Below are 24,203 nucleotides of genomic sequence, written 5' to 3'. Positions count from 1 at the left end.
ATTGCTTCCTGGGTTCATGCCTCCCGTCTAAAACCTACCCCTGCTGATCTCAACCATGATGAGTGGAAAGTGGAGCGCACTGAGAATCCCCTCAAGATTTGGGTCTGGCGGGCACACTCCAGCCCTGCTGCACTCACTGACTCTGACAATGCTCCTCCTGGCACTTGCTGAGAGAGGACTTGATCAGGCCATACACCTGGATGAACTTGTAAAAAGACTATATGGAAATCCCTGTGACTGCAGTGGGGGGCTATCAACTCAATAGTAGGCTCCTGTACACTCGGCAAGTAGACTGTGAAACTAGAACTGCTTACCTCCAGTACCCTACTTCTTCCCATGTGGGGGGGGGGGGCGGAATGGGTGTGTAAAGCAAAACCTCAGCCTCTGCCTCCCTCTTTGGGGTGGGGGGGGCAATGCCCTGCTGGATGTGTGGAGCTTGATCAAGTTCACTCCCAGTGCTATAGTGTACCAAAAATAGCAAGGCATATCTGGTGGCCAAGCTCACTGAGACTTACAAGGAGAGCATGGGAGGGGAATGGACAGTTAATAGCCACAAGTCCCCCTATGGAGCCATAAGTTGCATGGCCCAAGTGGGAGACTTGGTCTGCTGGCCCCTAAAGGTGCCGATTCACATCTCAGATGGGGGGCGACAGACCAGGAAAGAGAGAAGGAGACCATAGACTGGGCTACAAAGGAGGTGGAGACCCTAATGCCTAAGTAGCCCTGGCACCCCTCCCTCCGACCCTGGATGTCTGCTGAAAAGTTAGATCCGAATACTCAGAACATCCTAGAAAAAAGTCACAAACTTCTTAATTTCTCTAACCCTTCTTTAGCTGCTGATTGTTAACTTTGTATGAAGACGGGGGTGGGGTGGGGGGAAATTGGCCTCTGGCTGTTCCTGTCTGACTAGGTAATCTAACCTTTGCTTCTTTTAGTTGTACTTATGTCAAACCCTTTAAGGTAGTTCCTTTTAGCTTTGAATCTTCTGTTTGCTATTCACATAATGGCACCGATCTGTAGACCTGGGTCAGGTAGGAGCCACTCAGTGCTCGGAAATCCTACCTGCCCTCCCCCACCCCCCCATCACAGGGTGCTTACCTCCGGGACGGGTATGGATATGTGGGTGAAATTTGTCTTACTCTCTTTTACCCCAAAACTGGACTGGAATTTGTGCCCCAGCACTAGTACTTCCCAACATTGACATCATCCCGGGGACAGAACCCATCCCTCTGCCTAGCATAGATCCCGTAGGTGGCACTGGTTGGTTTTGGTGAGCCGTGGTGTTCCTGCCCCTATTGGTAGGGCTCTGGGTAGCAGGTGGATTGGTGACTGGGGGAGCAGGGCTAGCAATATCAATAGACAGGTATGACATACTCTCGCAACAGTTAATTTCAGATGTGGAGATGGTATATAAATCTATTAGTGATCTGCAGGACCAGCTCAACTGCTTGGCTGAAGTGGTATTACAAAACAGGCGAGAGTTAGATTTAATCTTGGCAGAGAAAGGAGGACTTTGCAAGAAAAATGTTGTTTCTATACTAACAAATCAGAATAGTGCAGGACAGAATCAGACACCATCAAGAAGAGCTGGCCAAAAAAAGAAAGGAGCTATTGGACAGTCCCTTATGGTCTTTATGGGGTGAGATTCGCCCCTATCTAATACCCCTTCTGGGGCCCCTTTTGGGCCTCTTACTCCTGGTAGCCATCGGGCCATGCATTATCAATCGTCTCACTACATTCATTCGGGCTCATGTTGGGGAAGTCAAGCTCATGATATTATGCCAACAGTACCAAGAATTAGCTCACACAGGCAATTTTGACCAGGAATATCAGGAGATGGAGGCCCCCTATCACAATGGCTTCTAGGGTTAGAGGCCTTACTACAAGAAGTAGGGATTGAAAAGGGAAGTCAACACTAGTTACACCAGCCCCCACTGCTGTAGCTCATGGAACTTGAAGGTCAGGTTTTGTAACCAGAATTCTGTAATTTTCTATGCTCATACCTGCTTTTTTTGTATCTAAACCTTTTTGTCCTAAAGAGGAAGTTTATACCAACCTTAAGCTCATACCCTTATAAGGAACTCGTATTACCTCAGCAGATGGCATGCCCTTATAAGGAACTCGTATTACCTCAGCAGATGTCATGCCCTTATAAGGAATTCGTATTATCTCAGCGGATGTCATGCCCTTATAAGGAACTCGTATTACCTTAAAATGTCTCAGCGAATGTTATGACCTTATAAGGAAGCCATCCCCACTCCCACTCCCCCATCCCCTTCTTATGATATATAAGATGAACAAAGAAAGCCACGTGGTCCTTTGCCTCTGTTCGGTTCTAGATGGGCACTGGACCCACTTGAGCTTTTGCCTGAGTGACTGTCTCTACATTTCTCTGTGTTGGAGCAGCATCTGGACTACCGAGCCTTACAACATAAACATGTAGTTCTGGACTGTGAAAGCTACGTGAGGCTTGGAGATGTGTCTGGGCTCCTCAGCCAGTTAGCCCAGAAATTACCACCCTGTAGAAGTTGTGTGGCACTATAAAAAGTATGGGTTATTAGGTTTAGGGCATAAATGGTATTTCTGATTCCTGCTGAATTCTCACATCTTCTCTAAAATGGAGGCTGTCTTGCTTGCTTACTCCCAAGATAGCCCAAAGAGTGAATAGAGACCTCATAAATGACCATGTTTGTCAACTATTGAGGGATACAAATATGGGTGATTGCTATTCTTGACCAGAAGGAACATATTTAGGGAGCATGATAGAGCACTTATCTTCATTAAAGAATGGCACCAAATGGCATTCAATGAGGAACTTGACATCCAGATAGAAGAAGGGGACTCAAAGAGGAAGCAAGGAGGCAGTAGAACAGGTTATAAGAATGGTACCTATTGGAAAGTTGGCTACTCAGGGAGGCAAGTGATACCTAGGAAAGGTAGTTGGATCTACTGGGGATGCTAGGACCAGAGGAGAGGTTGGTACCCAATGTTATATGGGAATATTCTTATCAATGGGAAGTTTAGGCCCAATGGGAAGGGGCCCAATAGGCCCCCTGAGGAATAGAGAGCAGGCAGGGAAGAAGATTGGACCTTAGGGAACTACATTACTGCATTCTGACTTCGAACTCATTTATTTTTATTATTGGCGTTTGAGTTTCAACTTATGATGGTAGAAACTGAACCCACAACTTCTTCACACAAAGCATATGCTTCAGTCCCTTGAGCTATTTTATTTTTTTGAAGGAGTTTCATGGCCTAGATCAGATGAGAAAAGAGATGACATTTTCAGTTCTTCCCATTTAAATGGAAAATTCATCAAGTGTACCTAGCTTTATGTTTTGCCCCAGGTTAGGTGCCTTGGACCATCCATTTGTCCATGATGGTTTAAGATTTCTGTTCCAAGAACATGAGTTAAAATAAAAGTCAACATCCTTGTGATCAAACTGATCTCATATTTCTCCAGCCTGGAAATACCTATAATTCCTCAAAACAATGTGCCAATGCACCACAGTCAGGTGGCATGGCATTGTGTAATAAAAAACTCATCTTCTTTTTCCTGTGTGTATTTGGCAGATGGTAGCACACACCAATTTCCCATCAAGGGGAAGCATCCTGTTCTTTAGTTACAGCCCCTCTCTCTGTGCTAAAGGACTGCACAGAGTTACAGAATCTGGATGCTTCATGGGAAAGAAGTAGACTCGTCACTCCTGGGTGACTAGATGGTGCCTTCCTATCCACCTGATGACACAGATATGAAGTGACTGCTAAAAGGATCACTAGGTCATTTGGGGTTAGGGGCTGTTCACTCACTATGCAAGCTTCTTGGGTCAGGCCTCTTTCCAATGTCCTCTATTGGTCTCTGTGGGAAAGGCACATGGCCTTGAAGTACTGGGTAGAGGTAATTGAAAGGTTTGAACTGTACTTTCCATGGTGAAACCATTATAGTTGATAAAGATGCTCATTTATATCCATGCACTCCTAAAATATACATAACTGTTGAATAAGGCTTAAAGGTAAAGTATTTTGAAATATGGAGAAAAAGAAGAGATAAATAGATGAATCTGATGTCACACTGATAAAAATAAAAACTCCCACTGAATGAATACTTTTTTGGTTTGTTTTCTTAGTGAGAACCTTTTGACTCCTTAAGGGATGCATGGGTTGCTTAAAAATAAATTCTAAAGTTCCAGGAAAGAAAATATTGTGTGGGCTGGTTGCCAAATAGTTATTGACTGGATATGTCCCAATCTTCCCAATGGCCCATGTCCACTGTAACTGGTTCATGCCTGTTATGACACTATTTAGGTAATGCCTGTAATTGTTAGATTTTTTTTTTATGATAGCTTATTGAACAATTAAAGCAAGTTTCTAGCTACACAAGTGGTGGGTGTGCCTGTCTTAGCTTCCCTGGAAAAATCTCTATGGGTCGTTGGGAATCAAAGGCAGCCCTAAACAAGTCTTTGTTTAGGTGATTGAGAAAACAGAGTATGGATACGACCATTGATAGAATTCAAGGATCAGATTCAGTATCTTAGCTGGAAAGATTGCACACAGATTAGGCACTTGCCTTGCATGCAGCTACCTCGGGTTTGATTTTTCAACATCAGCTATGGCTCTCCAAACACCACCTGGAATGATCCTTGCACAGCAAGCTAGGAATTAACCTTGAGCATCAAACAAAATTAATGCTGGCTACTCTTTTTTGTTTTGGTGTGGTTTTGCAGGAGGTTTCCCAAGTAGCACTCAGGAGGTTGGAGTTCAGAGCCCCATTCTTAGAGAATTGTTTTTATTTCAGGGTTTTAATCTGAGGGTTCCTTGGAAGTTCCACTTGCAAAACTGTTTTTACTTGGCCAGAATTAGAGCACACTTTTCCTTAGGGTTGTTCATTGAAAATGATCAGAGATAGTTATTGAGCATTGTGGAAACTTAAATGGATAAATAATGACAGGGACAAACAAGAAGTCAACCTAAAAGATTTCAAGGAAAAAATGGGGCAGTGTTGTGCATAGGGAGTTTGGGAAATCTTCATTATCTTTCTGGGAATCTAGAAGGTCCTACAAGTACAGGGTTGTAGGCATGCCCAGGTCTGTGTGTACATCAGAAAAACCCTAGGTAACTTATTGGCCCCAACTATCCAAGTAAATCTGTTCAATCATTAACTGACCACTAAGCAAATTTATTGGAAACTTTAGTGGCCTCAAACAACCAAGATTGTGCTGTACATAGAACTAACAAAGTTTAATGGACAAACAAACACAGAAAATCAGTGAATCTAGCTTCAGCTCTGATGTCCAGAGTTGACACATTTTATTACTTTACATGCTCAATCTTCAAGAGATAACTTTGGGATATCAAAGACATAAGATGCACATCATGTAAAAAATTTTTAAAAGAATGCACATCATGTATACAGTAAAGAAAAGTATCAATAGATTTTGTTTCTGAGGATGTATATACATTGTACTTAGCATGCAAATTAATCTGTTTTAAATATGTAAAAAATAAAGAAAAATTATTAATTATAGTTAAATAATTAACTACTAAATAGTTAATTAATTAAATAATAGTTAAATTAGGGGCCGGGCGGTGGCGCTAAAGGTAAGGTGCCTGCCTTGCCTGCGCTAGCCTTGGATGGACCGCGGTTCGATCCCCCGGTGTCCCATATGGTCCCCCAAGCCAGGAGCAACTTCTGAGCACATAGCCAGGAGTAACCCCTGAGCGTTACTGGGTGTGGCCCAAAAACCAAAAAAAAAAAAATAGTTAAATTATATTAAATAATTAAAGGGGAAAATTAAATGCTTATAAATAGTTAATTAAATAATCAAAGTTATATAATTAAATAAAGAGAAAAATAATTAAAGAGAAATAGTTAAATAAATAATAATAGTTAAATAATTAAAGGAAAAATGTGTTCTATAGAAAAATTCCTGACGCCTGCCCAGTGGGGCCTGACTGTGAAAAATTGTGAGTGCCGCCTGTGTGTCTGTCTACTGTCCTGTTGCGTGAACCTCTTGGGAGTGGGCCAAAAAGAGGCTCTAGAAAACTCGCTCTCCCAGAGGCCAATTCTAGGGCGGGAACGCAAAGGAACTGCTCCATAACGTGAAAACCGGCTATAAGCAGTACTTTGCAGAAGCCAGGTCCCCTGTTTGTGATGTCAGGCTGGGAAAATCCATGAAACTACGCCTGCCCAGAGGGATCCAGCTGTGAAAAATTGTGAGTGCTGCCTGTGTGTGTGTCTGTCTACTATCCTGTTGCGTGAACCCTTTGGGAGTGGGCCAAAAAGAGGCTCCAGCAGAGCATGGCTGCTCTGCTTTGCTACGCAGCCATGCGCTCTCTCTAAGAAAAGAACACCATTGCAACAAGAAGAAAAAAACACACTAAGAACTGTGCTGGATCACTGAAGCCCAGCATTTCTCTCCAGACTATCTTCTCTGCTGCGTGCTCGAGCCTAAGATTTGATCCTGTGTGAGGCTTCATCCACGGAGGATTCCCCTCCCTTAGAGGCAAGTCAACCCATCCAGAAAGGGCGGAGCCAGAGGAGTGTGGCTGCCTGCATCATTTAGCCAATGAATACCACCACAACACGTAGAAAAACCTACAATACAAGTGTGACAATGGGGAAACAACGCAGGCCAGCATCAGACATAGAGAATGAAGATGACAATTCTGATGACCAGATAACCACTAATCAACCTCTCAGATAAGTACTTTAGACTAGGAATATGGAAGATGCTCAACGAACTCAAAGAAACCATGGATCGAGTTGAACAGAACACTAATAAGAACCAAGAAAATATGAAGACAGAAATCACAAAACTCCAAACTGAAATAACATGTCAACTAACAGGCCTGAAAAACTCAGTAAACGAAGTGAATGACAAAATGGATAAGCTCTGGGACAGGGTTTCAGAAGCTGAGAATAAACTTGGTGCTATGGAAGATGAGATAAATAACAATTCCATACAGCAGGAGAGATTGGAAAAAAAACTTAAAGCAAATGAACAGACAATGGAAAAATTAGTCAAAGAATGGGAACAGATGAAAATAGAAGTCTATGATAAGCTCAACAGAAACAACTTAAGCATCATTGGAGTCCCAGAGACCCAGGAAGAAAATTTCCAGGAAGAATCAACGGTCAAGAACATCATTAAAGAGAAACTTCCAGAGCTAAAGAATGTATGTGATCAAATCCTGCATGCTCGAAGAGTACCAACCAAAAGAGACCCCAGAAAAAATACCCTAAGACACATCCTAGTCACAATGACGAATCTCACCAATAGAGACAGAATTCTAAAAACAGCAAGGTCAAAAAGGAAAATTACATTTAAGGGAGCATCCTTGAGATTTACAGCTGACCTGTCATCAGAAACACTCAAGGCCAGAAAGCAGTGGTGGGATATTGTGACAAGACTGAATGAAATGAATGCTTCACCTAGAATACTGTACACAGAAAAACTCACTTTCTGATTTGACGGAAGAATACATGGTTTCACAGACAAAAAACAGCTCATAAACTTTACAGACTCAAAACCAGTCTTAAGAGAAAACGGAAAGACCTAATTTAAGACAAGACTAACCAAAAGACACACCAAATTTCGATATAAAGATGGCATTAAATCCCAGGACAATTCTTTCTCTCAACATCAATGGACTAAATGCACCAGTTAAGAGACACAGAGTAGCTAAATGGATCAAAAAACTCAATCCAACCTTCTGCTGCCTACAAGAAACGCACCTGAATAGTCAGAACAAACATAGACTCAAAATAAAAGGCTGGAGAAAAAGTATCCAAGCAAACAACACCCATAACAAAGCTGGAGTGTTCATACTTATATCAGATAATACAAACTTTATACTCAGGAAGGTTGTAAGGGACAAAGATGGACATTTATATTAATCAAGGGGTATGTAGAGCAGGAAGAAATAACTCTTCTAAACATATATGCACCAAATGAGGGGCCAGCAAAATATTTAATACAACTGTTGACAAATCTGAAAAATAATATCAATAACAACACAATAATTGTGGGGGACCTCAACATGGCTTTGTCAACACTGGATAGGTCAACCAGACTGAAACCCAACAAGAATATACTAGACCTGAGGAGAGAAATGGAAGAAAGAGACCTAGTAGATATATATAGGACACTCCATCCCCAGAAACCTGGATACACATTCTTCTCTAATGTACATGGGACATTCTCCAGGATAGACTACATGCTGGCACATAAACCATACCTCCATAATATCAAGAGGATAGAGATTTTTCAGGTTACCTTCGCTGACCACAAGGCTCTGAAATTATTTGTGCATTCCAAATGAACTCAGAAGAAACACTTTAACACCTGGAAGTTAAACAGCCTCATACTCAATAACCAGTGGGTCTGAGATGAAATCAAGGAGGAAATCAAAAGGTTCCTGGAAACAAATGACAATAAAGACACTATCAGAACTTATGGGACACAACAAAAGCAGTACTGAGAGGAAAATTTATAGCTTTGCAAGCACACATCAGGAAGGAAGAAGGAGCTTACCTGAGTAGCTTAATGAAACAGCTAATAGAACTAGAAAGTGCTCAACAAAAGGACCCAAAAATAGGGAGACAGAAGGAAATAACAAAGCTGAGAGCAGAAATCAACGAAATGGAAACCCAAAATACAATCCGAAAGATCAACGAAAGCAGAAGTTGGTTCTTTGAAAAAATAAACAAGATTGATAGACCACTGGCAAAACTAACAAAGAGAGAGAGAGAGAGAGAGAGAGAGAGAGAGAGAGAGAGAGAGAGAGAGAGAGAAACTCGATAACTTGTATTAGGAATGAAAAAGGAGAGATCACTACTAATATGACAAAGATTCTAAGGGTAATCAGAAACTACTTTGAGAAACTCTACGCCACTAAAAATGAGAACCTGGAAGAAATGGATAAATTCTTGGACTCTTATAATCTTCCACGGTTGAAGGAAGAGGATGTAGCATATCTAAACACCCCCATCACCATTGATGAAATTAAAACGGTAATCAAATGTCTGCTGAAAAACAAAAGCCCAGGCCCAGATGGATTCACTAATGAATTCTTTCAAACTTTCCAGGCGGAACTACTACCAATCCTGGCAAGACTCTTTCATGAAATTGAACAAATGAAAACACTTCCAAATAGCTTTTATGAAGCCAACATCACCTTGATACCTAAACAAGACAGAGATGCTACTAAAAAAGAAAATTACAGACCAATATCGCTGATGAATACAGATGCAAAGATCCTCAACAAAATCCTGGCAAATAGGATTCAATGCCTCATTAAGAAGATCATCCACTACTATCAATTAGGTTCCATTCCAGGAATGCAAGGATGGTTTAACATCCGTAAATCTATCAACATAATACACAACATCAACAACAAGAAAAATAAAAACCACATGATCATATCAATAGATGCAGAGAAAGCATTTGATAAGGTCCAACACCCATTCTTGATCAAAACTCTCAGCAAGATAGGAATGGAAGGAACCTTTCTCAATATAGTGAAGGCTATCTACCACAAGCCAATGGCAAGTATTATCCTCAATGGAGAAAAACTAAAAGCCTTCCCTCTAAATTCTGGCACAAGACAAGGCTGTCCTCTCTCACCACTCCTATTCAACATAGCACTGGAAGTACTTGCTATAGCGATTAGGCAAGAAAAAGATATCAAAGGAATCCAGATGGATAAGGAAGAAGTCAAGCTCTCACTGTTTGCAGATGACATGATACTCTACTTAGAAAACCCTAAAGTCTCTACTAAAAAGCTTCTAGAAATAATAGACTCATATAGCAAGGTGGCAGGCTACAAAATTAACACACAAAAATCAATGTCCTTTCTATACACTGCTGTATCATATAATTAAAGATGGGGCTGGATGGTGAAGGATTTCTCTCTGCCATCCCAGGCCACGTGGCTCCGCAACCCCCATCCAGCCGGCGGGTCCCAGGCCCAGGTAAATGGTGGAATCAAACTCATCCAGAGACAGGCATCAGGAAGCATCAGCTTTATTCATGCCCTATCCACCACATGTGTGGCCTCTATCCTAACCTTCCAAGCATTCAGCCATTCTTAGCTAGCCCTGCGTCTTAACTCCTTTCAGCCATCTTCCTTTGACCTCCATCCTGGTCAAAGACCAAAAGAGGCAAAGACCCAAAAACCAAAGGGCCCAGCAGGGCAGAGAGAGCCCTAATCCCCTCGCTCAAAGGTTTATCTACCTATTCCAAGACCCCTCCCAGGAATGGGCGGGGTCTGGCAGGTAAGGTCACACATAATATCTGGTTTCCAAGACCCCTCCCAGAAATGGGCGGGTCTCAGATAGGTACACCTACAATACACCAATAGTAATAAGGAAGAAATGGACATTAAGAAAACAACCCCATTCACAATAGTGCCAGACAAACTCAAATATCTTGGAATCAACTTTGCTAAAAATGTGAAGGACCTATACAAAGAAAACTATAAAACTCTGCTCCAAGAAATAAGAGAGGACATGTGGAAATGAAAACACATACCCTGCTCATGGATTGGCAGGACTAACATCATCAAAATGTCAATACTCCCCAAGGCACTATACAGATTTAATGCCATCCCTCTAAAGATACCCATGACATTCTCAAAGAAGTGGATCAGGCACTTTTGGAATTCATTTGGAACAATAAACACCATAGAATAGCTAAAGCAATCATTGGGAAAAAGAATATGGGAGGAATTACTTTCCCCAACTTTAAACTTTACTACAAAGCAATAGTTATCAAAACAGCATGATATTGGAATAAGGACAGGCCCTCAGATCAGTGGAATAGGCTTGAATACTCAGAAATGTTCCCCAGACATTCAATCACCTAATTTTTGATAAAGGAGCAAGAAATCCTAAATGGAGCAAAGAAAGCCTCTTCAATAAGTGGTGTTGGCTCAACTGGCTAGCCACTTGCAAAAAATTGAACTTAGACCCCCAGCTAACATCATGTACGAAGGTAAAATCCAAATGGATTAAAGACCTCGATATCAGACCCTAAACCATAAGATATATAGAACAACACGTAGGTAAAACACTCCAGGACATTGAGACTACAGGCATATTTAAGGAGGAAACTGAACTCTCCAAGCAAGTGAAAGCAGAGATTAACAGATGGGAATATATTAAGCTGAGAAGCTTCTGCACCTCAAAGGAAATAGTGCCCAGGATACAGGAGCCACCCACTGAGTGGGAGAAACTATTCACCCAATACCCATCAGATAAGGGGCTAATCTCCAAAATATACTAGGCACTGACAGAACTTTACAAGAAAAAGACATCTAATCCCATCAAAAAATGGGGAGAAGAAATGGACAGACACTTTGACAAAGAAGAAATACAAATGGCCAAAAGACACATGAAAAAATGCTCCACATCACTAATCATCAGGGAGATGCAAATAAAAACAACTATGAGGTATCACCTCAAACCACAGAGAATGGCACACATCACAAAGAATGAGAATAAACAGTGTTGGCGGGGATGTGGAGAGAAAGGAACTCTTATCCACTGCTGGTGGGAATGCCGTCTAGTTCAACCTTTATGGAAAGCGATATGGAGATTCCTCCAAAAACTGGAAATGGAGCTCCCATACGATCCAGCTATACCACTCCTAGGAATATACCCTAGGAATACAAAAACACAATACAAAAGTCCCTTCCTTACACCTATATTCATTGCAGCACTACTTACCATAGCAAGACTCTGGAAACAACCAAGATGCCCTTCAACAGACGAATGGCTAAAGAAACTTGGTACATGTACACAATGGAATATTATGGAGCTGTCAGGAGAGATGAAGTCATGAAATTTTCCTATACATAGATGTACACGGAATCTATTATGGTGAGTGAAATAAGTCAGAGAGAGAGAGAAAAACGCAGAATGGTCTCACTCATCTATGGGTTTTAAGAAAAATAAAAGACATTCTTGCAATAATAATTTTCAGACACAAAAGAGAAAAGAGCTGGAAGTTCCAGCTCACCTTAGGAAGCTCACCACAAAGAGTGATGAGTTTAGTTAGAGAAATAACTACATTTTGAACTGTCCTAATAATGAGAATGTATGAGGGAAATGGAAAGCCTGTCTAGAGTACAGGCGGGAGTCTGGTGGGGAGGAGGGAGATTTGGGACATTGGTGATGGAAATGTTGCACTGGTGATGAGTGGTGTTCTTTACATGACTGAAACCCAAACACAATCATGTCTGTAATCAAGGTGTTTATAAATATATATATATATATATATATATATATATATATATATATATATATATTAAAGAGAAAAATTCCTGAGGAGGAATTACAAAATTCACAAAAATTACAATATCAGTAGTAAAAATACAATGATATGTACATACAATAGTGAAAGATAACTTTAAAAAATTTATTTTACTATGGGAGAGGTAGTTTCTTTATTTTAAAATAAATTTAAGAAAAGAGGAAATGAAATATACACTGAAAACTACAAAACATTGGGGTAATATAAACTTAAGTAGATATAAAGACATTTTATGTTCTTGTTTGGAAGATAATACTTTTCAAATTGACTTTCAGGGCAAGTTCAGTTTCTTTTGAGATAAAAACAGGATTTCAGTCCTTTGCCGATGGTATTGTTTTTCAATACTATTTTTGAAGAGATTATCTACTTCCCATTATTTATTCAAGACACTCTTGATAAAGCTTAATTGATGATGTATCTGTGGGTTTATTTCTGGACTCTAGTCTGTAGCATTAACCTTTGTGTCTGTTTTTATGCCAATTGATACTTTGTTACAACAAACTTGAAATATATTTTCAAACCAGAATGTGATGTCCTTACTTTTGCTCTTTTTGGTAACAAGACTGTTTTGAGGCCTCTTGCGAATTTTAGAATATTTTTTCTTATAGAAAAACTCATTGTAATTTTATAGGGACTGAAACTTTAGTTTGCTTTGGATTTTATGAACATTTTAACAACACTAATTTCTTCCCATCCATGGACATGGATATATTTTCATTTATTTGTGTCTTTTTTATTTTGTTTAGTGGTGTCTTATAATTTTCAACCCCTTGGGTAAATTTATTTCCATGTACTTTATTTTTTATTTGTGTAATAATTGTGATTGTCTTCTTAAGTTATATTTTGTATACTATATTGCTTTGTATATGTAATTGAAATGAAATGAGTATCTCAAAGAGATATCTACAGTCTCATATTTACTGCAGAATTATTCCCACAACCAGTTTATGTACAAATAAATAATAAATAAAATATTATTAAGCTCAAAAAAGGGCAGAAAGTCTAATTATTTACAAAAATGTGGTAAACAAAAACCAAACATATAAAAAATACTGTATCATCTTACTTATATGTGAAATCTAAAAATTTTCAGTTTATAGAAGCAGAGAGTAGATGGTTGACAGAGATTGGGAAGTGGGAAAATTGTACAAATTTTCAGTCATAAGATAAAGAAATTCTGGGACCCTGATGTATAGGTTGGTGAACATACAATTGTTAATAATTAACGAAGCTAGTAATACTATACTGTGTACTTGAAATTTCCTATGAAAAAAATTTTGAAGCATTTTCACTAAAAAACAAACACGAAAAAGCTAACAGAGGTGTTGGATGTGTAAATTAGCTTCTGTGATACTTCATTCAAACAATGCATATATATCAAATTATCAAACATAGGGTACTTTAAAATATTTAACCATATTAAACCTCAGTAAACATGGGTCATGGTGTGCAAGGAAAAAAAAGGTTTTTTTATCATGGAAGGTGTAGTCTTCTTTATTATTTATGCCTGGGTTTTGTGTTGTTGTAAAGATCTAAGTCTTTCTTTAACATAGGAACATTTTTTTCTTATTTTTTAGATTATGGTCTCTCTTCATAGTAAATGTTTGCTTTTGGGAATTTATTTAATTGGTTAACTCTTTAAATCTCTGAATTTCATCTTAGCCTTAAAATGTCCAATTTTGGGAACTTTCACTTTTGGCAAAAATTTTAAGTGATTCATTTGTTGAGTTTCAGAAGTGTTTACTGGAAATATTGATGAATTTGGGAATAAAATGATTTTGATGTGCTTTTCTTTGTAACTTTCAACATATCTTCTTAATTTTCTTAACAGTTACCTTTATAGATATAAAATCTTCATAAATGTCACTGAGAATTGTCATAGACTAAATGTCAAATATAGAAACCTCATTGTCAATGGATGGTGTTTGAGGTGGACTCTTAGAAAAAGATCAGATTATAAAGGTAGAATGTTACAAAATCGCAATTTTTATTCAGTGCAACTTCTACTCCTTTTGGTGGGAAATTTTTTGGCAGACCACCAGAAAATTTCCATAGACTTTAGGCTGAAAAAAATGGAGTTAAGCAATGTAAATGCGCTTCATGAAACAACATGGAGTAAGTTCACAAGATTCTTCAAAAGAGCACCTACAGTATGTGTGTATTTATGTATTTAATTTCCCTTCACATTGTCCTAGTTTTCACTTCACTGCAATAGTCCCAGAGACAAATTGATCCTTAGCACAGTATAGTAGGCATTCAGTAGAAATGTATTCAGTGGGAGCCAAACAAATTTTTCCCTCTTTTTTCTTTTAAAAAAATATGTAATGATGGGGCCGGAGAGATAGCGTGGAGGTAAGGTGTGTTTGCCTTGCATACAGAAGGTCAGTGGTTCGAGACCAGGCATCCCTTATGGTCCCCCGAGCCTGCCAGGAGCTATTTCTGAGCGTAGAGCCAGGAGCAATCCCTGAGCGCTGCCTGGTGTGACCCAAAAACAAAAAACAAAACAAAACAAAACAGTAATGCTAGGGGCTGGAGCAGTGGCACAAGCCATAAGGCGTCTGCCTTATGCTAGCCTAGGACAGACCACGGTTCGATCCTCTGGCGTCCAATATGGTCCCCCAAGCCAGGAGCTATTTCTGAGTGCATATCTAGGAGTAACCCCTGAGCGTCACCAGTTGTGCCCCCCCCCCAAAAAAAAGAATAAAAAATAGGGAACTCTTCATGAATTTGCGTGTCATCCTTGTGCAGGGGCCACGCTAATCTCTGTATCATTCCAATTTTAGTATATGTGCTGCCAAAGTGAGCAACAAACAAGAAATTTAATGCTTCTCTTTTAAGAGTTTAGAGCCAACACAGAAGAAAGCTGTCAATCTCAGGAGGAGAAGGCTGGCCAAACCCAAGTTCTGCTGAAGCCATGCCTACTGTATCCACCACCCAGAATCACTGTTTTGCCGATGGTCTCACCTCACTATCCTTCTATGATTCTCTATGGGGACACCTATGCACCAAACTTTAGGTACATGATCTTTGGGACTGATATCACCAGAGTTTTTGGAGTGAATGCAGGTACCCTCCACCCCTGCATCCTCCTCCTTCCAGGGAGCCTGGCAGCTGAGAAAATGTTCCATAAAAACCCTTTATCAATAATATGGGGCCGGAGAGATAGCATGGAGGTAAGGCATTTGCCTTTCATGCAGAAGGTAATCAGTTCGAATCCCGGTGTCCCATATGGTCCCCCGTGCCTGCCAGGAGCAATTTCTGAGCGTGGAGCCAGGAATAATCCCTGAGCACTGCCGGGTGTGACCCAAAAACCAAAAAAAAAAAAAAAAAAACAAAAACCAAAAAAAAAAAAACCTTTATCAATAATAGTGCTTTGAATTTCTGAACAACTTAATTTATTTGATGCTGTCATTCCTATAGGAACACACCCATTTAACAGAATGGACAGCTAACAAGAGCTAACGAAAACTTCTCCGACTGTATTAATGACTTCATTGGAAATACAATAATTTTCACAAATGTGCTTACTACTCTACTTTTTCTTTTTTTAAACTTTCTTCTCGGGCCCGGAGAGATAGCACAGCGGTGTTTGCCTTGCAAGCAGCTGATCCAGGACCAAAGGTGGTTGGTTCGAATCCCGATGTCCCATATGGTCCCCTGTGCCAGGAGCTATTTCTGAGCAGACAGCCAGGAGTAAACCCCTGAGCACCGCCGGGTGTGGCCCAAAAACCAAAAAAAAAAAACAAAAAACAAAAACAAAAACAAAAAACAAAACAAAAAAACTTTCTTCTCTGCCCTTTTCTTCTTTCTTTCCCTCTTTCTTTCCTTCTTCCTTCCTTCCTTCCTTCCTTCCTTCCTTCCTTCCTTCCTTCCTTCCTTCCTTGATTCCTTCCTTCCTTACTTCCTTCCTTCCTTCCTTCCTTAATTCCTTACTTCCTTCCTTTCTTTCTTCCTTTCTTCTTTTTCTTTCTATCTTTCTTTTCAATCCTTTCTTTCTTTCTTTCTTTCTTTCTTTCTTTCTTTCTCTCTCTCTCTCTCTCCCTTCTTCCTTCCTTCCTTCCTTCCTTCCTTCCTTCCTTCCTTCCTTCCTTCCTTCCTTCCTTCCTTCCTTCCTTCCTTTCTCTTTTTCTTTTTTTCTTTTTTTTTTTTTTTTGCATTTTGGGCCACACCCAGTGATGCTCAGGGGTTACCCCTTGCTATGCATTCTGAAATTGCTCCTGGCTAGGGGGACCATATGGTACACTGGGTGATCGAACCATAGTCCACTGTAGGTTAGCTCATGCAAGGCAAACACCCTATCACTTGCGCCTCTGTTCTAGCCCCTTTCTATTCTTTTTTAAATAACTTTTCTCTAATTTATCTGGAAACAAATGTATTATGGTAAACTATGTTAACTATGTGATGTGTTTTCTTTAAATAAATTTGAAAAATAATAAAATAAAATAAAATAAAAAGAATTTAGGGCCAAAGTAATAGCACGTAGGGAATTTGCCCACATAAAGCCAACCCAGGTTCAATCTCTGACATCTCATATGGTCCTCTGAGCCTACTAGGACTGATTCCTGAGAGTAGAGCCAGGATTCACCCCTAAGTATCTCTGAGTATGACCAAATTCTCCCCTAAAAATGTTATTAAATGCATGGAATCAGGTTTTAATAAACTGTGTGATAGGTGGATGAGGCTATCCATTGTACCATTTTTTTTCTGAATTCTCAGGCATGGTTTGGCAGTGCAAAAACTCTGTAACATTAAAATATTAAAAAAAATTAAATATAGGGGCCAGAGAGATAGCACAAGCGTAGGGAGTTTGCCTTGCACATGGCTGACCCAGGACAGACCTGAGTTTGATACCTAGCATTCATTTATGGCCCCCTGAGCCAGGAACAATTTCTAAGTGCAGAGCCAGGAGGAACTTCTGAGTGCCACCGCATGTGGTGCCCCAAAAATAGATATATAAAAAATTTATTAAATGCTCCATTTAGGATGACTGAAATAGTTTCTTGTTTTCACACAGAATTATAAAAATTATCTCATGCCTCAAGTTCATGTTCTCTCTTAAACATGTAACTAACTAGGTTTATCTCATTTTTTGCTTGTTTGTTTCCACTCTGGAGAAGCTTGTGTTCTCTTTACAATATGTACTTTTCCCTCTCTCCTCACTCATGTCTTTCTAAATAAGTTTTAATAAAAATGACCTTGCTTCATCAAAAAAAAACCCCAAGCACTTTTCAATAAGAATAAAATATTTTATTTTAATAAAATATTAAATAACATAAACACAACATATTATATTTATAAGATAAATCTATTATAAATTATATAAAGAAATATATAAATTAAATAATATATAATATAATACTAGAATATATAATATATATACATATATTTTATCTTCATGAAGTTTACACATTGTTGATACAAATTGTTCTCAAGGGGGTACCCTGAGATAATAAATAGTGGAGGGAAGCAGAGACTGGTGGGGAAAGTTAGCTTGAAGTATTGTATGGATGAAACCCCATCAAGAACAGAATTGTAAACCATGAGCCTCAAATAAAATAACACGAATTTATTCTTTAAACAATTAACTAATTAATTATTGTTAATTCCTTATTGTAATTAACATACTTGTAAAGAAGTTAATTAACTAATTACTCATTGTTCAGTTTTATTAAGACAACTTGATTTACAAGGGTATTCACAGTTGAGTTGTAGGTGAAAAGCAATGGATGTGTGTGTGCGTCTGTGTGTGTGTGTGTGTGTGTGTGTGTATATGTGTGTGTGTGTGTGCATGCATTCTTGTGCACACCTGGGTTGGGAAAGGAAATACAGGCAAGTTAACAATGTCACCACACAGTAGAGTAAATACAATTCTGGCAATAAACACAGGTGCATTAAGTGGCATATAGGAAGGGCAATAAAATCTGAAGGGGGTCTGGGTGAGGTGTTAAGAAGCACTTTCAGGGGCCAGAGCAATAGCACAACAGTAGGGCATTTGCCTTGTATGCAATTGACCTGAGATGAACACGGATTCAATTTCTGGCATCTCATATCCTTCCCTCCTCCCCCCCCCCCCCCCCCGAGCCTGTCAGGAGATATTTCTGAGCCCAAAGACAGGAGTAATCCCTGAACACCACTGGGTGTGACCCCCCCCCCAAATAACAGCAAGATAGCAACAAAGGGATAAAAGCAACATGGTAGGAGAACTGATTCATACAACTGACTTGGGGAGGATTTGAAAGGGAGGGATATTGGGGACTTTGGGGGAAGAGAGGTAGGTACACTGGTGATGGTTGCAGTAGCAGGACTATGTGCATCGGAAATGATCAATAACCGCATCACAAGTCACAGAAACTCAAACACAAGTAAAAAAAAAGTAAATACACTTTCAAGAGGGACTGAGAATGCAGCTCAGTTAAGAAGGACAAATAAAAAATAACAATTATCTAAAGAATTAGGGGAAACATAGTTTCCTTGGCTGGAAGCTACTCATCAAACACAAGGAAAGTGGGGTGCTTTGGGAAATTTGGGGAGAACTGTATTAGTCAGGGACACTCTAAAAGATCCAATTGGTTATGTACAGATAAGTCATTCAATTATGACCTTGAATTTCACCAGGCCACTGTCAGTTTGCTCTATTTCCCAATGCATATCGGCTGTAGCAGTCTGTCAGATGATAAGACCCCTGGAGGAGCAAATAAATGGGTGGTTGTGAAATGGCACCCCATAACATTCTTGGCTGCAAGAGCCAGGAGGGTTTCAGAGAGGAAAAAGATGCAATAGCTTTGACCTTTGAAAGTGGTGATCTACTGAGAGGGAGGAAGGGAATGATGCCAAATCTATGTATGAAGTTTCCTACTTTTGGGCATAGCTTTTTGTGTGTTTGCTGACATCATTGGGAAAAAATTCAAAGAGATACCATCCAAAATACTTGGTTGAACTGGATTCCGGGTCCAAGATGAATGTGGAACATGATATTAGAATACTCATTTATTAGTCTAATCATTAGGCAGAATGTGGAGAACAGAATAAAATCTGGGCAAGAGATAAATATGTTCACTAGGTTTAGGTAGTGCACAATAAGGTATCCTAGAGAATGCACAGAGCCAGGGAGCAGAAGACTATCAGAACCCTCGGGGGAGGACATTTGTTCCTGGGCCTCGTGAAAAGACACAGGCAACTGACCCCAAACTGGCTGGTGGGTGATGATGGAACCAGAGCTTAGATTTGAAAACACCAAAAAGGATCTTGATTTTGAGCACTACTGGTACCTGCAAGATCCAAGAAGTTGCAGGACTAGGACCTGGATGAAGTGAGATGGGAGAAATGAACTAGCTAGGGTGGGCAGCCTTCAATATGCTGCTGACACTCCCTCTTTCTCTGGTGCTCTGGAGGAGGTCAGAGCAGGGTTGGTCCCAGGGTGAGATCCAATGGAATAAGATAGTTTCTGACTTTGAGTAATTTTCCATTCTACCTCTTGGAGAACTAGAGCCAGATTCCTGGCTTTCACCTGCAGGTTCCTGACAAATCCGTCCCCTATCCACCCCCCCCACCCCCACCCCCCGGTCTATGCTGTAACCCAAAGCTATCAGTGATTTGGGGTGGTGCAGCTGGTGCAGCTGGAGGGAGGTCCAGTCCACACCCTCCCACGTGGGCAATTGCATGTTTAGACTCATTACTCATGCCCTTAAAACTGGCTCCTCATTTTCAATGAGCTTTTCCATTCACCCCCACTTTCTTTGCTCCAGTAAGTCTTTTATATCTTACCTGAACTCTAGGGAAGTCTTGTTGGAATCTTGGAGCTGCAGATCTGATGGATCACAAGAACCTCTACCCTACTGGCTTTAATCTGGTATTTCATTGCATATTATTATTTCAGATGTCTTATGGGTGACTTTCAAGGTTCAGTTTTGGCCAGCTTTAATTGAGGCAAGTTTCAACTTTCTAGCACCTGAATTGAATAGGCATATCCTATATAAATATACACACACACATGCACACACAGACCAGATTGCAGTTGATCTCTTTTCTATATGGTGAATGCTATCTGCAATGCTATTTTTATATTTCTGCCTATCTCCTGGACCATCATGTTATAATTATTATAATAATGAAAAGGCAAAAAAAATTAATTCGAAACCAGGGATGCACTAAAGATTTGACAGTGTATGTGAGAGTCCAGGAACATGTAGCTGAAACTCACTGTAATTTCGATTGTCTTTGGGACTGCGTGTATCTTTCTCTGCTCAGCTCAGCAGTCTCTGAGCCTGCCTACCTCCTTCCTGTGCCCAGCCTGCAGTACATCTTGTCTTTCTTGGAGACTGTTGGTGAAGGCTTCTCCCTGAGTACACCAAAGATGACCAGCCTGGAGTCAGACTGTCCTAAATTCCAATCACTATAGATTCTTCCAATCACTATAGATCCTTCTCAGGCCATCACTTCAGTGAAAACTCTCACTGTTACTTCCTGAAAGGAAGGGCTGAAAGTTTTGTGTAGATCTGAGTAGACCCTTCCACACAACACTTCTCCAATATTCTCATGCTCAAGTAAGTGGAAATTCTCCCTAATTTCCATGGAGGAAGCCAAGAACTACACCTAGTATTTTGTTCTAAAGCCACACAGTGGTCCTGATGGATGAAACTTCAGACCTATAGGTTCTATTACCTCCAAAATTCCCACTCCCCACTCTCTGCTGCTCTTTCATTCTACAGTTTGTGTAAAATTGTTCCAGAAGCAATGAAATGATTAGTAGAACTATGTGAGGGAATGAAAAAAAACTAAGTCATATATAAATAGATGCTTATTTAAAATTCACACATTTTTGTTTTTGTTTTTGGGCCACATCCTGTGGCATTCAGGGATTACTCCTGACTCTTCATTCAGAAATTTCTCCTGGCAGGATCAGGAGATCATATGGGATGCTGGGAATCAAACCCATGTCCATCCCAGGTCAGCCACATGCAAGCAAACACCCTACCGCTGTGCTATCTCCTTGGCTCCTAAAATTCACATCTTTGAGTAGCCCACTGACTCATGCAGCAGAAACCTTCACAGTCCTGTGAAATCTTCATATGATTTACACAGACACTTCTTATGTGGGAGTCATAGGAGCAGCTATAGCTGCTTTTCAGGTGCATGCTTAGCCTTTCTTCTCCTTGCCATTGTTGCTCCTGAAATGTGAGCATGGAATTAGAAGCAGGAACAACCATACTAGGTCCTGTGACAGAGTATATGTGGTAAATGTAGTTTCAAGTTATAGGAACCTCGTTCCCCAGCCCTATGTACAGTCAGACCTTTCTGTAAGAGAGAAATAGATCATCTCATTTAATTCACTTACTGGGGTGTTTGTTTAATTAGCTGATGCAGTACTCTCATTATAAAAATAAAAGCCAATGACTGTTTTCTTTAAAATGCCCAAAGTAAAATTAATCATAATCGACTCATTTGACAAATATTTAGAGTTATGAGTGTGAATAGTCAAAAGTCCTTGGTAAAAAGTGTCTCTAAATTGCTGGTGAAGCAGTCCAGCTGATGGGAGATCAGTGACCAAAGTAAAAAACTAAAAAGTGAAAAGTGACCAAAGGAACACGAAGAAAGATGAAGGACTTGGACAGGTCAGAGAGCTATTTTCAGTATGGGAAGGGCTGCTGAGAAGGAGGAAATAGGCTTGTTCCAGAAGATATTGGAGCCTGAGCTGAGAATGTTAGGAACTGCAGCATTAAAACCATGACCTATACATTAATTGATTTTCTTGGCTTTGAGTAACTGGAGCTGATTTCATCACCTTAAACAAAAATGACATCATTGGATATTATATTTGAGGGAACGGTAGAATTGACTAGGAACTAGGGAATTGACTGGGAGCCAAATATTCAGGGGGAGAGATGCTGGTTTTTCAAGAGCCATATTCAAGACCACTGAACAGGAAGCATCTGGTTACTATCATGAATGACCTCATGTCACTGTGGCATTTACTTAGGCTTCTCAGTCATGGAAAAGATGGTACAGTTTTTAGTTTGAAGTTGTAGTTTCTGTCTAAATATGGGGGGCAACATGAGGCAGTCAGTTCTTATCAGCTCTGGCAGGGGAGTCAGAAACCACCTCCTAAAGCAACCAAGACACTCATAGACATATGTGCAGTTTTGTCTCTTAGGATACTTTCAAAAGTCCACAAACCTGTGCCCAGGGTGTCAGCATGGAGGACTTTGACCATTCTCTGAATCTCTCTCCCTCCCTCCCTCCCTCCCTCCCTCCCTCCCTCCCTCCCTCCCTCTCTCTCCCCCACCCCTCTCTCCCTCTCCTCTTTTTCTCTCATATGACTAGCATGTGCTCATAGTTTCTCCATGGCATGATTCTTGTTGAAATAACTGGTCTTTCCTCTATTTAGGATAATTCCTTTTGCTGATGCCTTTTACTCATTGGATGGAAGCAACTTTGAATAGAAGCGGCTTTCGGATTGGTGCCAAAGACCACCTGTTCTCTCCTGGGTGTGGTCTTTGGGTTCCCCAACAAAGCCATGGGTCTCAGGGAAAAAAATTCTTGCAGTTTTCAATTTTCCACCACTGAACTTTCCGCTTGTTGGTTTTAGGGCTAGTGAAGTGGAAGGTTTGTGGTGGAAGTTCCTGAACCCGTTTTATCTCCATACCTCTGTGTGGATTATTTCCTGTGTTGATGTTTGCTTCTAAACCCATGTGTGCTCAATCCCCTGGGATTGGGCAGTGAGGGTTCTGATTCAATTCCCACCATGCAATGTTCCTGACCTTACTAGATCTTCTTCTAAAAAGTTGAAATAAAGTCTAGGAGTTTAGAATCTTATTCTGCTCCCATTTCTTAAGAGCTAAGTCCTGGGATCCTGGGATTCCTCAACAGAATTGTCTTTCCTGTCTAACCTGTCTACTCAGTGGTGCCATCCTCTGAACTCACCCAAACATAATGTGCTTATTCTTTTCTCTTTTCCCCTCTATCCAAATGTTACCAATTCTTCACATTCCAGTTCAAACCCCACATTCTAATGAAACATTGCCTGACCATCACAAACTCAGTCAAGAGGGAGTTCAGGAAAGTTCTACACCCCTCATGTTGGATCCCAATAAAATCAAGACCATAGGCTTGTAGCAGTGGCCTTTTCAGCAACTTTTCTCTCCCCACAATTCCATTTATAATGACCCAAATGTGGTGCATAATTTTTAGGTCTTGCATGGGAAATGTCTGTACAATTCCCTGTTAAAATCTTCTAGTAGTATTGCTCGAGACTATTTTGCAATCACATGAAGACAAATAAGGACCAGTACAGACACGATATGAAGTACTTACCGTATTTTCTGGCATATAAGATGACTTTCGAAACAAAGAAAAGTCAACCGAAAATCGGGGTCGTCTTATACACCGAGTATATCCCGAAAAATGTTTCAATATGCTGCTAAACGAAAATTGTCTGAACATTGCCACAAAACAAATTTTCCAACTCGATCCTGCACCAATCACTGCAAGGCTGCTCGGTCTGCCTCTCTAACTCAGCCAATCCAAGCAGGCTTTTTATGCATGCAAATTAGACAATGTTCTGGACCTGAATCTACACTGTACAAAGCCTGCTCAGATTGGCCAGAGTCAGAGAGGAAGTCTATTACAGTATAACCTTTGAACCTTTGCTTGTTGTGATTGGCTCACTGTGGTACATACAGTTGCAGCACAGGAACGTTCTGTCTGATACAGCGAATATAGGCCTAAACCTATGTTTTAACTGCAAAATTAGGGGGTCGTCTTATATGCCCAGTCATCTTATATACTGGAAAATACGGTATATGACTGAACTTGCCATCAAACATGAGCTTGATAGTCATTCAGTTATTTTGAAACCAATTATTGAAAACACTGCTTTCTTCTCTAACTCTA

The 24,203-nt window shown here is 40.1% G+C and overlaps 1 non-coding gene across 1 annotated transcript; it reads right to left on the bottom strand.

Annotated features, from left to right (window-relative positions):
- Nucleotides 1–15,017: 15,017 nt before the first annotated feature.
- Nucleotides 15,018–15,121, bottom strand: LOC126026787 (U6 spliceosomal RNA). The gene has a single exon (XR_007502007.1). It is a non-coding gene; the product is annotated as a U6 spliceosomal RNA (small nuclear RNA).
- Nucleotides 15,122–24,203: the final 9,082 nt, after the last annotated feature.

The sequence above is a fragment of the Suncus etruscus genome, chromosome 13, assembly GCF_024139225.1.
Source record: "Suncus etruscus isolate mSunEtr1 chromosome 13, mSunEtr1.pri.cur, whole genome shotgun sequence".
Classification (NCBI taxonomy): Eukaryota; Metazoa; Chordata; class Mammalia; order Eulipotyphla; family Soricidae; genus Suncus; species Suncus etruscus.
The sequence above is the reverse complement of the archived record's forward strand: the minus strand, read 5'-3'. Positions and strand labels throughout refer to the sequence as shown.